The sequence below is a fragment of the Hydra vulgaris genome, chromosome 11 (genome assembly GCF_038396675.1).
Source record: "Hydra vulgaris chromosome 11, alternate assembly HydraT2T_AEP".
In the NCBI taxonomy this organism is placed as follows: Eukaryota; Metazoa; Cnidaria; class Hydrozoa; order Anthoathecata; family Hydridae; genus Hydra; species Hydra vulgaris.
The window spans coordinates 22814702-22830000 of record NC_088930.1 but is presented as its reverse complement, the minus strand read 5'-3'; the positions used below and the strand labels follow the sequence as shown (position 1 = coordinate 22830000).

Sequence of the window (15299 nt, the reverse complement as noted above, 5' to 3'; positions counted from 1 at the left end):
CATGTCTTTAGATGGCTGGAGTAATGTACATAATAGTTACCTATAGTTTGTTTCTCTGTAATTACAGATAAAATTAACATTTTAGTAGAAACAATCAACACTTCTGGTCATTCACATACTGGTGAATATCTTACACAATTAGCAAGAGAAGCAATAGATTCTGTAAGATGTAAATTTGGATGCACAGTAAAAAGCTTTGTGACTGACAATGCAGCTAATATGAAATCAATGAGACAAGTACTGTCATCTGAAAGAGATATTATCATAACTTTTGGGTGTGCTGCTCATATGCTGAATCTTTTAGCAAATGATCTTACCATTGAAAATGTGAGCAAATGTTACACAAATAATAAAATATATAAGAAATAATCATAAAGCTGGAGCAATTTTTTAAATTAAATGGAGGAGCAAAATTGCCACTTCCTACTGAAACTCGCTGGAATTCTGTATGTGATTCACTTGAAAAATATGTCAACAACTGGAGCATCATTTTCACAATGTTTGAAAAAAATAAAGACTTAGATCCTATGATTGGTAAAAAAGTAAGTGATATACAGATAAAGCGAGACACAAGATTTATTAAAATATTAAAACCAATTTCAGTAGCTCAAGAAAAGTTGCAAAGAGATCAAACAAAAATAAGTGACACTGTTGAAATTTTTAAAGATTTGATAAACAGTTTATCATTTTTAACAAACCAAAAAAAAAAAAAAATTGAATCTAGATACCTTCAGACTGTCAATGATGCTCATTTCCTGGCAATCACAATAGATCCTAGATATTTTGGATGTAATCTTTCTGAAAATGAAAATGAAGCTGCCATGAATTTCACAGATAAAGAGTTCAAGAATTTGTCACCAATAATATTCAAATTAAAAGCCAAATCTGCTCGATTCGATAAAAGCTATTTGTATAGTGAATCTGTTTTAAAAAATGTATCACCACTAGAATGGTGGAAATCTCTAAAAATTGTGGATTGTAACATAATGGATATTGAAGGTTTATTAAATGCACCAGCTTCTAGTGCTGAAATCAAAAGAATTTTTTCAACTTTTAGCCTTGTTCATTCAGTTAAGAATGTCCAGTTAAGAAATGGGGGTAGAATAAGCAGCAAAGCTTGTATTTATATATAGAACATTAAACAATGATGTATTGAATAATTTTGATGAAATATTACACCAATATTGATAAAGAACATAGTTTACTTAAATAAAATGCATTATACTTTTTTTTAATTCAAAAGGATAACTAAATACGGCATTATTTAATAAAAACCTAATTTTAACCAAAAAAACCATGGTTTTTTTGGTTTATTTCAAAAAAACCTATGGTTTTTGGTTTTTTTCAAAAAAACCGGTTGTTTTGCAACCCTGATTAAAAATATTAAATTTACTAATTAAAAAGTAATGTTTTTTTACTTACTTTACATAGCATATATTTTGAAACTTGCAATTGCTAAAAAGAAAACACACATATATCATGTGTGTGTATGTATAAAACATGCACATGCATTTCATGGATATTAAAAAATAGTACTAGTACTAACTTAAAAAAATTAGCAATAACAATATTAAAATAGCAATAATATTATAAACAATAACAATAAGTAATAATGATATGAATAATAGTAAAATAATGCTATAATAATATTTATATTACATATAATCATACTAAAAGCAATAGTAATAATAACCCACAATGAGCCAAACATTTTACAAACAGTATCTCTCCAAAAAAAAGGCATAAAGATGAGCTTTAATAGTAGAGTTTAGTGATTTAAATCGAATATAAAAAAAAATTATTCCATGAATAAAATATGGTAAATTATTCCATGATTTCATGCATTGGTTTGTGATTTATGGCTGCACTAACTGAACAATGATTTAGAATATATAATTTAAGGTTACCAAAAGATGGAAGATAATAACGAGAACTTTTTATAGAAGTAAAGAAATTTCAGATTAAGAGAGGTAGGGTAACTTGCGTATGACTCCAGACAAATAAACAATTTAAAATATGTACAAGAGCACACAATTTGATAACTTTGGATAGAAAGTAAAGGATATTAGAATTGGAACGATATTCTTGAAGGTATATTATTTTAAATGTCTTGTTTTTAGATTAGATATTCTTAAAAAATTATTGTTTGATAAGTAGTTTATAGGGTATTTCACTGAAATTATAAGTATATATATTAATACAATGAAGGTACAAACAAGGTACAAACAACAAGGCATACTACAAACAAGGAGGCGAATCCATTTATAATGAGTTTAATAAATATTTATTATATATCGACCCCTTCTCCAAAAATAGGCCAAAAAAGTATTCTTAAATCAAAAACATAACAATAGCCATTAAAAACTTACCCTATAAACAGAAAGCTCATTTGATTTTTATTACATTTTTATACCCCTAATTTTAAAAAACATTTTTACAGCATAATTAAATTTAAGCAGCAACCAAAAAATAGTTAAGTATAAAGAAAATAATAATAATGAAAAAAAAACTTAATTTGCGCAGTCAGAAATTCTCAAAGTTTATTTCAAAAAAATAAAAAAATCACTTAATATCACGATAACAACAACATCCAAAAGCAATATAGTTACCAGAAATGTAGATGTTTTACATAAGCATGTAACATGCTTATGTAAAACATCTTGTATCATGCTTATGTAAAACATGCTTATGTATAACCTGCTATGTTATTAAATTAAAATATATATATATGCACAGTCCACATTTTAACTTGTTCACTCTCTTATAGCCTAAATTTTATTTATTTACTTATAAAAAAAAGACATTTATTTATTGATTTAGATCAACAATATGGTTGCAACATAAATTTTTACAAAAATAAACTAAAAAAACAGTTGCCATATAAAAAAAGATTACGTAGCTTAGAACCGCAGCCATTTTAAAATCTCTGCAATTTCTAAAAATTTCTGGCAAATGCGCACCATAACGCTCGTTATAGACCGTGCCTAATTATAGATTTTTGAGATTTTCGGGCCCTAATAAGTTGGGGGGGGGGTGGAACCCTTTAGCCACGGCACTGGCCTACAAAAATTCCTTAATACGTCGCTAGACAGTATATTCTTTTTTGTTATATTCATTTATTATTAAAAAAAAGTGCACAGCTTTGGAAATCTTCAAACCAAATTGCACTTATGCATGTTTGCACTTATGCTTGCACTTAGGACTTATATTATTTTGCAACTACTTCGCCCTTACAAAAGATTCACATTTTTACTAGATTAGATTTTTGCATATTCGCAGATACAAAAATCGCACTTATTAAATGCGAATTCTATAGAATGCTTGTAGTATATGACTCCTTCTGGTTGGTATTTTAGTCTTAATGGCGATCAAATGGATTAGATTATTTGATTACATAAAATCATGAACGCAGGGTCTATCAGATAGAGGGGGAGGGGGAACAGAAGGAAAAATTTAGTGGCTTTAATTTCTCTGAATTTAGGGGTCCCATTCAAAATTTAACGATTTTTTTTAGGAGTACCTTTTAAAAGGTAGGACCTTTGATATATATATATATATAAATATATATATATATATATATATATATATATATATATATATATATATATATATATATATATATATATATATATATATATATATATATATATATATATATACATATATATATATATATATATATATATATATATATATATATATATATATATATATATATGTATATAGTTACCTATAGTTTGTTTCTCTGTAATTACAGATAAAATAAACATTTTAGTAGAAACAATCAACACTTCTGGTCATTCACATACTGGTGAATATCTTACACAATTAGCAAGAGAAGCAATAGATTCTGTAAGATGTAAATTTGGATGCACAGTAAAAAGCTTTGTGACTGACAATGCAGCTAATATGAAATCAATGAGACAAGTACTGTCATCTGAAAGAGATATTATCATAACTTTTGGGTGTGCTGCTCATATGCTGAATCTTATATATATATATATATATATATATATATATATATATATATATATATATATATATATATATATATACATATATACATATATATATATATATATATATATATATATATATATATATATATATATATATATATACATTTATATACACACACACACACACACACACACACACACACACACACACACACACACACACACACACACACACATACACACACACACATATATATATACACATACAAATAAATAAATAAGGTCCTCGTTTTTTAGAATTTGTCACAAATCCTTCCCCCCCTCCCCATCATCGCGCCAGGCTTATTATTATTCCTAACTTTATAATATTATTATGATATTATAAAATTAGTAATAATGTTTAAATGTTTAATAAATTAGTATTATCCTTAAATAAGGAGAAAGTTTTTAAAATAAGAATCAAGTTCTTAAGATTAGAGGCAAGTTCTGAAAATAAGAATCAGGTTCTTAAAACAAGAATCAAGTTCTTAAAATAAGAATCAGGTTCTTATAACAAGAATCAAGTTCTTAAAATAAGAACAAAAATTCTTAAAATAAGAACAAAAATTCTTAAAATAAGAACAAAAATTCTTAACCTAGAATCTTCGATTTTGCCGTGTAGAAAAAAATGTGCTTTTTTGTAATGGATTGTTATCGATATGGCCATCCCTTTATCTCTTGAACGACGCCTGCAATTAGTAATGGCAAAACAAGGAATTTCCTACCGGGACATTGCTAAAGCATTAAAGGTTAGCTTGAGGACTGTCACCTACACCATCAAAAGAGAGAGAGAGAGAGACTGGGACAGTACAAAAGCACATCTTCTCGAATGGTTGTTTTGCAGACCACGCAAAACGACCATTCGAGAAGATCGGCTTTTGGTTCGGACAAGTCTGGCTAATCGCTTTGACACGGCATCTGATGTAGCCAGTTACATGGGAAAAACGCACAGCATCAATCTGGCAGCAAGAAGCGTAAGGAAACTCTTTCAGCAAGCTCTGTTAAATGGCAGAATTGCTGCCAAGAAGCCATTATTGTGGCCTGACAATATTGCGAAGCGACGAGCATTTGCAAGGCAACACAAGAACTGGACTGTTGAACAGTTGAATAAAGTGTTGTGGAGTGATGAGAGTTATTTTACTGTATTCTGTGGATCAAAACGAGCGTATGTTAGAAGAAAAGTTGGTGAGAGATTTAGTTCTCAATGTGTTGCACCAACAGTGAAACATGGTGGAGGTTCCCCTATGATTTTAGGGTTGCATATCTGGATTTGGTGTTGGCCGGCTGTATCGTTGTACAGGCACTGTTTACCAAGACAAGTACATAGAAATACTCATAACACAAGTTAAACCGACTGCCACCAAGCTTTTTGGCAGAAATAAGACGTTTGTTTTCTAACAAGACAATGCTTCTTGCCACAGAGCCAAAAAAGTTACTGAATACTTTCAAACCGCACGCATCAATAAGATTAAAAATTTGTAGGAGGAACTGTTTAAAATGGTGCAGAAAGCAAGCCCAGCATTTGGATGAATTGTGGCAACAGTTGGAGTCTGCTTGGCATGCAATACCAATTGCCAAAGTCCAAAAGCTGGTACAGTCAATGCTTAGGCGCATACAGACAGTCATGGATGCGCGTTGTGGACACACAAAATATTAACATTTTTTTATATTTGTGTTGTTTTTTTACAAGGGCTATGCATTTATATCATTTGAGTCATGTTTGGTGCTGTTTGGTGGTGCTTTAACTTTTGCATAATAAAAATAAATGACTTTTTTCTTGTTTTTCCTGAGTGTGGCAAAGACTTTATGCCGCTACTGTATAATGTCACATCCCCACTGTGTCTCTATATATATCGCAAAACGACGCTGAAATTTTTAATTAAAGTATCGCATTCCCCCTTTGGAGGCTTCTAAAATATTACACCCCCGTAGAAAATTTTTTAATTGTTGCTAACAATTAGTATTTGGTATATAGAATATCACATCCCTCTGTGTTATCTCTGCATATATTGCAAAAAGAAGCCAAAATACTTACTTAAAATATCCCATCCCCCTATGCAGGCTTCTGGAGTATTACATCCCCCTCGTTGATTTTTAAAGTATTGCTAACTATTTGTGTTTGGTATCTATAATATCACATCTTCCTTGTGTCTCTTATATATAGCAAAAAGAAGTTAGTATAAAAAGAAGTTGAAAATCTCTCGTGAAATATCACATCCCCCTATGTAGACTTCTAAAATATTACATCCCCGAGTAAATTTTCAAAGTATTGCAAACTATTAGTATTTGGTATCTAAATTATCTCATCCTCTATTTCTCTATAAAGTATCGCAAAAAAAGCTGAAGTTCTTACTTAAAATATCACATCCCCCCATGCAGGCTTCTAAAATATTACATCCCCTAGAGTAGATACTTGACAATAGCGTTTTACGGCTCCAAATTTTGTGCTAAAATTGTGTGCAACGATTTTCCAAGTCTGTTTAAGAAGCTTTTTATAATTTGATATCAAGATAGATTATTTTTAAAAACTAGAATAGTTAAACTTTATTACTGTTCGGTTTATAATTATACTGACTAGCTTTATTACTGAGTTTATTGATGTCAAAAACTTTGTTGCACTTTTGGCATGAAATTAATGTCAATGATTGCTGAAAACCTTTTTATATTCTGTTCTTTCACCTAAGTTTTTCATTTATCTATGCACTTGCCACATTTCTTGAATATTTTTATACACACCTTATTTTTAGTAGCACTTTTGACACCTAATTTTTTTTCCGATATCAATTTGGTAGACAGAGGGGCTACTTGGTTATTTTATTGTTAGGGTCGTCCCGAAGGGATGGTGTCGGGGTGTCCCACGCAACCCCCGCCCCCCAAGCTGTTCTATAAGCATTTGAGTTGGTACATTGAGCAAGATTTGAACTATAGTTGGCAAATTGCAAATATTGAGGACCTTTTTTTTTTTGGTATCTCTAGCTCGCAAAAAAAGACATACCCCTACCCCCTACCCCACACACACACGGAAGTCCTCTTCGGGACGGCCCGGTTTATTATACTCTTGATTTAGATTAACTATTAAAAAATAAACAGTCAAGAAAGCTATGAACGCTTTACGTAATACTTCATTCAAATTCATTATATAAACATTGTCTTTATTTCAATATAAAGTTATAACACTATTTTTAATGGTTACTTATTTTATTTTAACTTTTACTAAAAAATTTTAGATGGTTCTGATGGCTATGAATATTATTGGCATGATCTTTGAAAAGAGGAAGAAACTCGAATTAGTGGTGGAACTGTTACGGTTTGGGGGCTTTTTCCTATGCTGGAAAACTTCCACTGGCATGGATTTCAACAAAAATGAATTCACAAGACTACATTGACTTATCAGAAATTAGTTTACTTGAATATGGTAAAGGCTTGATGGGTGAAAATTTCACTTTTTAACAAGACAATGCTGCTATCCATAATTCAAATCTTACAAAAGTTTGGATTAGAGAAAAAAATATTCACATAATGGAATAGCCCACATGCAGTCCAGATTTAAACCCAATTGAAAATCTATGGGGAATACTTCCTAGAAAGATTTATGAAAATGGTAACCATTTTAAATCCACATTGGAGCTGAAAACTCATATCAGAGAAGCTTGGAACAAAATATCTAAAGAAACTATCCAAAATCTTGTGACTAGTATGTCAAGCCGCATATTTGAGGTCATTGAAAATTCAGGAAGCAATACTAAATATTAAACGAGCGTAAAAACAAAATATTTTGTGTATTTTCTTTTATATGACGTAAATGAGGTTAATTCTGTTTTCTCCACAAATTGAATACTTTAAGGTGGCTTACCACTAAAAAAAATCTTTCTCATGTTTTATGATTTTCAATTCAATAAGGTGTTAAATTATATTATGAGTAAATAGAGAGGGAAAAAAGTTTCATATTTCAAAAATTTCTTCCAAAAATTGAAAAAATATATTAAAAAGGTTTTAAAGTAAGTTATTTTGAATCTAATTTAAAAAAACCATATCGTAAAAATCACTAAAAACTAGAGCTTCCTATTTAGTGAAACGCTTCATATGCCTAAAATAATGGGCCTAAACCAAAAATATTGCCAAAACTCGTGATAAAAGTTGTAAATTTTGATTTTTTTCCGAAAAATATCAAAAATTGGAGGGTCAGCTGTTGAAATAAAGCAGAAAAAATTGAATAGCTCATGAAGTACTTTGTTTTTAACATCAGTTTTGCTTCAGTTCCTTTATCATTACATGTAAAAAAAAACAACCTGAAAATTTGAAGCAAAAACCTCATGTCATTTATAGGCTATGATTTTTCAAAAATTACAAATTGCACAAAAAATCAAAAGCTAAAACTCAGCAATAAACATTTTATAACTAAAAAAATGTCAAAAATTTCCAAATGAGTAAAGTTTATAAGTTTCTAGTTGTTGTTCTTCACTTGGTCAACCCATAATAATGACTTTTAATTGCAATTTTCTGCATTATCATTTTAAAGAGTCTTTTTTTGCTTATATTGATAATGCGTTTTTGATCCTTAAAATATGAAAAAATTGCGGTTTTTTAACCCACTCTAAAGGTTGAAGTGACTCATTACGGTCAGAACATCAATAATTCCCTCATTAAAATACAATTCAGGTGAGTTTACCCTTAGCTTAAATTAAATTTTGTAAATAAAAATAATGTTTTGGAAATATAAAAAGTACAAAGCTTTGTTAATACCTCAAAAGATTATTTCATGATACTATCTAATGAATCATAAAACTCGAGTAACTTACACACAATTTTATCATATAAACGTTAGGCAAGCCGTGTTGGCTTATTAAATTATAACGTGATTAACAAAATCTGACTAAAAACTAAATTCAGGCCAAAGAGAGAAAGCAATTATAAACTTAGGTTGGTGTTGTTAGGGACCGTTGTCAAGGTAAATTCACTTAAATAAGCCTAAATAAAATGGAATAACTCATAACATTTTTGGCTATGTTGAATTGATATAAAATAAAATAAATGCGAAAAAATAAGTTTTGATAAAAATTGAGATTTAATATGTGGTGAGCAAGCTAAATTTTTTTTTCCATTTATAATTAATTAAGTATAACAATTTATAAAGTTTTTTATTGTAACAGAAGATAACACGAAATAAATTAGATCTAATAATTGTTTCATTGCCGTTTTGGTTAAATTAGTACGAATAATAAAGTCAATTCTTTTTTCTCCGCTGCACATGAAAATGTTTATATTGCTTTGTGAAAAAAAATGTGTTTTTAATTATTGTTAAAATGAAGTTGATCGAGAAAGGATAAATATAAGTCAATTATATTCCTATTATATGATCTATTATTTTATTACATAGTTATTTACATTTAGTATTTAATTATAGTCATTTATTATTGATGTGGAGGTTGCTGTCCAATCACATAATTTATTGATTATATTCTTATCGTATTTATATTAGTATATATTATTGTGTATTAATTTATTGTTGTATTTTTATATACTTATGCCTTTTTTTTTTATTCAGTTCCTTTTTTTTCTATAGCCAATTTAGAACAAACAATCAGTAAGTTAAACTTTAAAAATTTTTAAATCTTTAGTCATTTAAAAATATTTATGTGCTACATTAGTTTTCGATCCAATACGATCCAATTACATGGAAACCTGTTTTGTATAATGTCAGAGTAGAAAAGGTTAATAAACGAAAAAATGACTTAATTTACACCATTTCTTACTGAAAAGATGATGAAACTGATATTGAGGCTGTTGATTATTGAATGAAAAAGATCCAGGTTGCTGCAGATGTTGTCTCTGGAGAATTACAATTTTATTAATTGGGCTTCCGAAAAATTTGAAAAACTCATCGTAAGTGATGTGACTTGAAAAAACTCATTGCAAGAGCTGTGACTTGCAAAAACTCATTGTAAGTGCCGCGAGTTCCAAAAACTCATCGCTTTTGAAACTAAACTTCTATCAAGCACTATATGAAAGATTTATAAAGGTTGGTAAATGCCATGCTTTTATTACCTTTTTTTACCACTAATAACTGATAGAATTAGGAGAATGCTTTAGCAACTTATTCTCCAGTTAATCAGAAATGTTTCTTTCAAATAAAAATTCGCTACTTCTATTTAGATTGGATGGGGAGGGGCAAATGCCTCTAATGACCATGGATGGGTTTTTTTTATTTTTTTTCATTCTCTTATAAACACGGATGCACGACTAATGTATCTTTTACTCTCGTAAAATATGATATAGTTCTTTGTTGTTGTACTTTAAATAACCAATTAGATATTTTAAAATTAAAACATTTTTTGATATTGTAGAGTGTTAAAACATCGTCAACATATCTACTATGAGTTTTACAGTTATCTCCCATAATTGGTGGATATGTGGTATAAATTTATTTTTTTCAGTTTTATAAATTTTTTTGAATTTATTATTTAAATTTTGAAAACAGCAATTGCTTTTTTTTTTTTTGTTGACGGGGGGGGGGTGGGGGGCATACACCCTTATATAAACTTCCGTAATATAAACACCAGTTGTATACGTATCTTGTAATCTTGTATAACATAACTTTACATTGTATACTATTTTACTTATTTTTATAAAGATATTAATAAAGTCAAGTCATTTAGTTCATACTAGGCAGGGTTACAAATCTTCGTAACAGCCATGAGTTGACTCAATTGAGAGTAAAAATTTGCTTCAGTAACTTCCACGATAGCGATGGCTTTATATACAACTTGCTTTGCTCATTCATTAAATTCAGTTAGCAAAAATGATGTTGGTTGTTGTAGTGCAGCAGTTGGTTTTTTTGATATTCTGCGACTGATCTACGCATTCTTTAGTGACTCCACTTATTGATGGGCAATCCTGACAAAAGCGCTAGTCAAAATTTAAATAATAAATTCAAAAAAATTTATAAAACTGAAAAAAATAAATTCATACCACATATCCACCAATTATGGGAGATAACTGTAAGACAAGACACAAGTGCCTCAAAAACTAACAGACACACGTTGGTCAGCACATGCTGAGGTAACAAGTGCTTTGCGGAAGGGTTACAAGAATATTTAATCTGCTTTAGATACCATTGCAATTGATGAACATATTTTTTTTTTTATGTATATATTTCGCCGTTTAAAAAATGCTACAATACCAAAATGTATAAATAAATAATTACATGGTGGGGGCAAAAAGAAGACAAAAATAGTCTTATCAATAAAAAAAAATAAGAAAACCCCGTAGTTTACATCGTATTTTGACATTATAAAGCAGTAGTTTTATAAGATAAATATTTTGTTATACCGTTAAAAATTAAGTGAAATATACTTATATTTAATTAACAAAAGCCAAAAAACAAAGCAAAAAATAATATGACACAATTCAATAAAAGACAATAAAAACTACAAGGTGTACATAAAACTTAACAAAATTATATATAAGAGCTGATTTAAAATGAAATTATGAAAAGAACTATTCGCTGAAATAATTTTATTGATTGTTAATTAATAACTATTAATAGGATTAGGAGTTAATTTTTACACTGAATAAGTTTGTAAAAACAAGAACAGAAAGAAGCAAACCAGGTGGCTTGTTTGCTTAAGGAAATTAAAAAGATAAATAAATAAATAAAAACAGAAAATAATAAAAAAGAAGATAAAAATAAAGTTAAAAAAAAAAAAATTTAGAAATAACTTTATTTATTGTCAATAGTAAGAAGTTTTTGTTTAAGTTTTATTTTAAATTTGTGAAAAGAAGCAGTAGTTTTGATGTCGTTATTAAATTTATAAATTAAAAAATAAATTGGGTCCTCTATTTGCAATAGAGAATTTGGTGACCGTATAATAGGTTTTGGGTTGAATGTAGTTTTGATTTGAAAATCTAATAGAGTAAACATGATTTATTTTGTTATTATTAGGTATTAAATATTAGAGGTGTCATTTTATTATCAATTTTATACATAACATTAAGTATCTGATAAATGTTTAGTTGATAAACATTGAGTATATTTAGTTTATTAAATAAACCTTTTGAGGGCATTAAACTGTTTACGTTTGAAATAATTCGTATAGCAGGTTTCACAACCAAGATAAAAAAAACTACTGAGTAGTTTTTTTAACTTGGTTGCGTTGGTGCTGAACCAAGCAATGTTCCCATAATTAAGATAGCTGTGAATAAAAGAAAAGTATATGTTTTTTAAACAGTTTTGGTCTAAAAACCTTTTAGCTTTATATAATAAGCCAATATTTTTTGATATTTTGTTTTCTATATGTTTATATTTTCTATACTTATATGTTTACGCCATGAAAGATTTTCGCCTAGAAATACTCCTAATTCTCTTTTTATAATAGAATTATAAATGCAAAGATAAGGAAGTTTAAATGGAAAAAATTTGAATTTCCGTGCGTGATTTAAAAGATGAAATTATTTGAAAAAAGTAGTGTTAAAAAGTCTCATCAAAACTGATTTTTTTTTACTATGCATATTTTCAGGTTACTGAATTGAATGACAAAAGTATTTTTTTTCTTCTATGACATTTTAACGTCGTTTTTTTGCAACACGCTCAGTTATATCACGCACGGATAAATATCTATCCGTGCGTGATAATTAGTTTCTTTAGCTTTATAACGTTTGAATCGCGTGTTTGCTGATTAATTAGTTTGAGTATAGTTTACTTGGATTGAAATTAGCTGCTTAAAAGAATTTAGAATTAAAATGAAGAAAGTTAAGCTTTCAATAGTTCAGAAAAAATTCAGAAAGAAGCATCCAAAATATCGAATTGCTTAAATTAATCGAATGAAAAAAAAAAGAGCTAACATACGCGTCAAGGAAAAGGTACGTTGGTACGTCAAGGTTAAGGTACGTCAAGGAAGTACGTTGAAAAGATCGCAAAAGGAAGAAGCGAAAGCAAGAAGTAAACCAATCTCAATCTGATATTTAAAAAAGCAATGCTAAAATGTCATAGAAGAAAAAAATACTTTTGCCATTCAATTCAGTAACCTAAAAATACGCAAAGTAAAAAAGAATTAGTTTCATTGCTATCTAACAGTCCTTTTTATTTTCAAAGAGTTTTGGAAAGGCACTTAAAAAATAATTCAGCATTACCTGCCGATTCAAACAAAAACAAAAAAATACTTTTTAAAAGAAGTTTGTAAACATGAAAATATACTACTTTCTGGTATTTCAGAATCTGCTCTAACTACTCCGGTTTGGACAACGTCAATTACGAAGTTCTTGATTATTATTTTTTTGCGAGAACATATCAGTAGAATGTCTCCAGGGGTCAATGTTATAAATTTTTTTACCGGCATAAAATGCGACCATCGGAAATTTTACTCTAGGAATTTTAAAGCCGTAAACTTATTGTCGTTAAATGTTTTACAATTCAATGTTATAAAACTTTATAAAAAATTTGTATTTATCTATGCTCTGAATTTATTTATAGAAATCTGTTGTCCGGATCAATATAATTCTTATGACATAAAAGGTTGTCAAAAACAAAGTGTTTTTGAGTTGAAGATTCAAAAACATCTGAGTTAACAAATTAAAGGTTTTAAATCCAGTTTTCTTATGGATTTTGACTTGGACTGTTCCGATTCTGATGAAGAATAATTTGTTGCTTCAGAATATTTGGCAAATCAGAGACAACCACAAGAGGCAAAACTATTCAAACAGTATTTAAACTGTTAAGAATATAATTTAAAATTAAAAAAATGAAATTGTCATTAAATTTTCACGCTACCCCATAAAAAAATTTGTATCTTTTTTTAGACTATTGCAATTCAATACAATATTATATTGACTTTTTGTATATAGAGTTCTAAGACTATTTGTTTCAAAAGGCTGTAAAATTTGTGTTTATTTAAATATAGAAAATCTATAGAAATTTTGTATATTTGTTATTGGAAGAAAAAATAGGAAAATTGCATAAATAAACTTTTTTTAAAGTGACTATAAATATTAAATAATTAAAAGAATTATTCAGAATTTCATTATGTAAATTCTTATAACATAAATTCATTTAGACACAAAAAAAACATTTAAACATAAAACTCTTTTGATACTTTCTGCTTTGAATTTTATCCACAATATGTTTTGACGTGCTTCTTTATCATAAACAGTATGAGAAACCAATTATTTTACAATTTTGAGTCTCAAATAACCTCTGCATAAATTTTAAATAAAAAAAATTTCTTTTGCCTGTCCATTTCAAGTTCGTTTAATACTTAAGTTGATCTGATTTTTGGATCAATAAACAGTCCTGATAAATCAAGCATGAATGCATTTTTTTATCCAATGGAACTTCTTATATCGTTTCCAATTAACTCAATAACAAACTTTAGAAATTTTCAAAAATTTTACCTGATTTTTTCCTGATGATTTTATTTCAGGTTCTAATGTCTAAAATAAAGTTAGTCTAAAAAGTTAAATTTTTTTATTTAATTTTATTCATGAAAACTAAGTACTAATATGAAGTAAACATCTATACAACTCAGTATAAATAAAATGATGATAATAATAATTATAGTACTAGTAGGAGTAAATAAAGATAATAGATGTAATAACAGCGATTAATAGTAATAGTAAAGGTAATAAAAAGTATACACTATACAATATTATTATAAATAACAATAAAAATAACAACAACAACAATAATAATAATAACAACACAATAATATAACAAAACAGTAATATAAAAAAAAATTATAACAAAATTAAAAACTGTAAAAATAATAATATTTATAATGATAAAAGTATAGTAAATAATAACAATAATAATAATCGTGATGAAGAGAAAATACTTCAGTTTAAGAAAGATTGAAATAATAAATTTAACAAAAAATATTAAAACACAATAGAAAAGAGTTTAAAAAATAGATAGAAGCTAAGTGTTAGGTTATAAATAATAAGTTGAAAAAAAGTGTAAGATTTATAAGCAATATTTTTCTAAAATAGTTAAAGGTTTTAAATTTTGAAAATGTTACATTTCTTACATGACAAATTTAGTAGAAATATATTAACAATGAAAGCGCTGATTAAAATTCATCAAAAATTGTGCAATTTAATAAAATGAATGAATCTGTATTAAATTTTTAACTTAAGGTAAATACTTTGAAATGTTCTGAAAGGTTATAACTTTTATTCTTCAACTCATACCTTTGGATCTTCAACAAAATTTTTGCAGGTCGCTCCTCCGGAACATTTTTCGACTGTAAACGTTTCGGCTGTAGGAAGTTTATCGCCGGTAATTTTTAAAAACATTTTATAACATTGAAA

The 15299-nt window shown here is 28.0% G+C and overlaps 1 long non-coding RNA gene across 1 annotated transcript in view; it reads right to left on the bottom strand.

Annotated features, from left to right (window-relative positions):
• The window catches only part of LOC136087528 (uncharacterized), a 4999-nt gene extending 2032 nt beyond the window's left edge, over window positions 1–2967 (bottom strand). The window contains exons 1-2 of the long non-coding RNA XR_010641849.1: window positions 2370–2967; window positions 1423–1455 (exon numbers count right to left, since the gene is read on the bottom strand). This is a non-coding gene — a long non-coding RNA (uncharacterized LOC136087528). The remainder of the gene's footprint in view (window positions 1–1422; window positions 1456–2369) is intronic.
• Between the last annotated feature and the right edge of the window lie 12332 nt (window positions 2968–15299).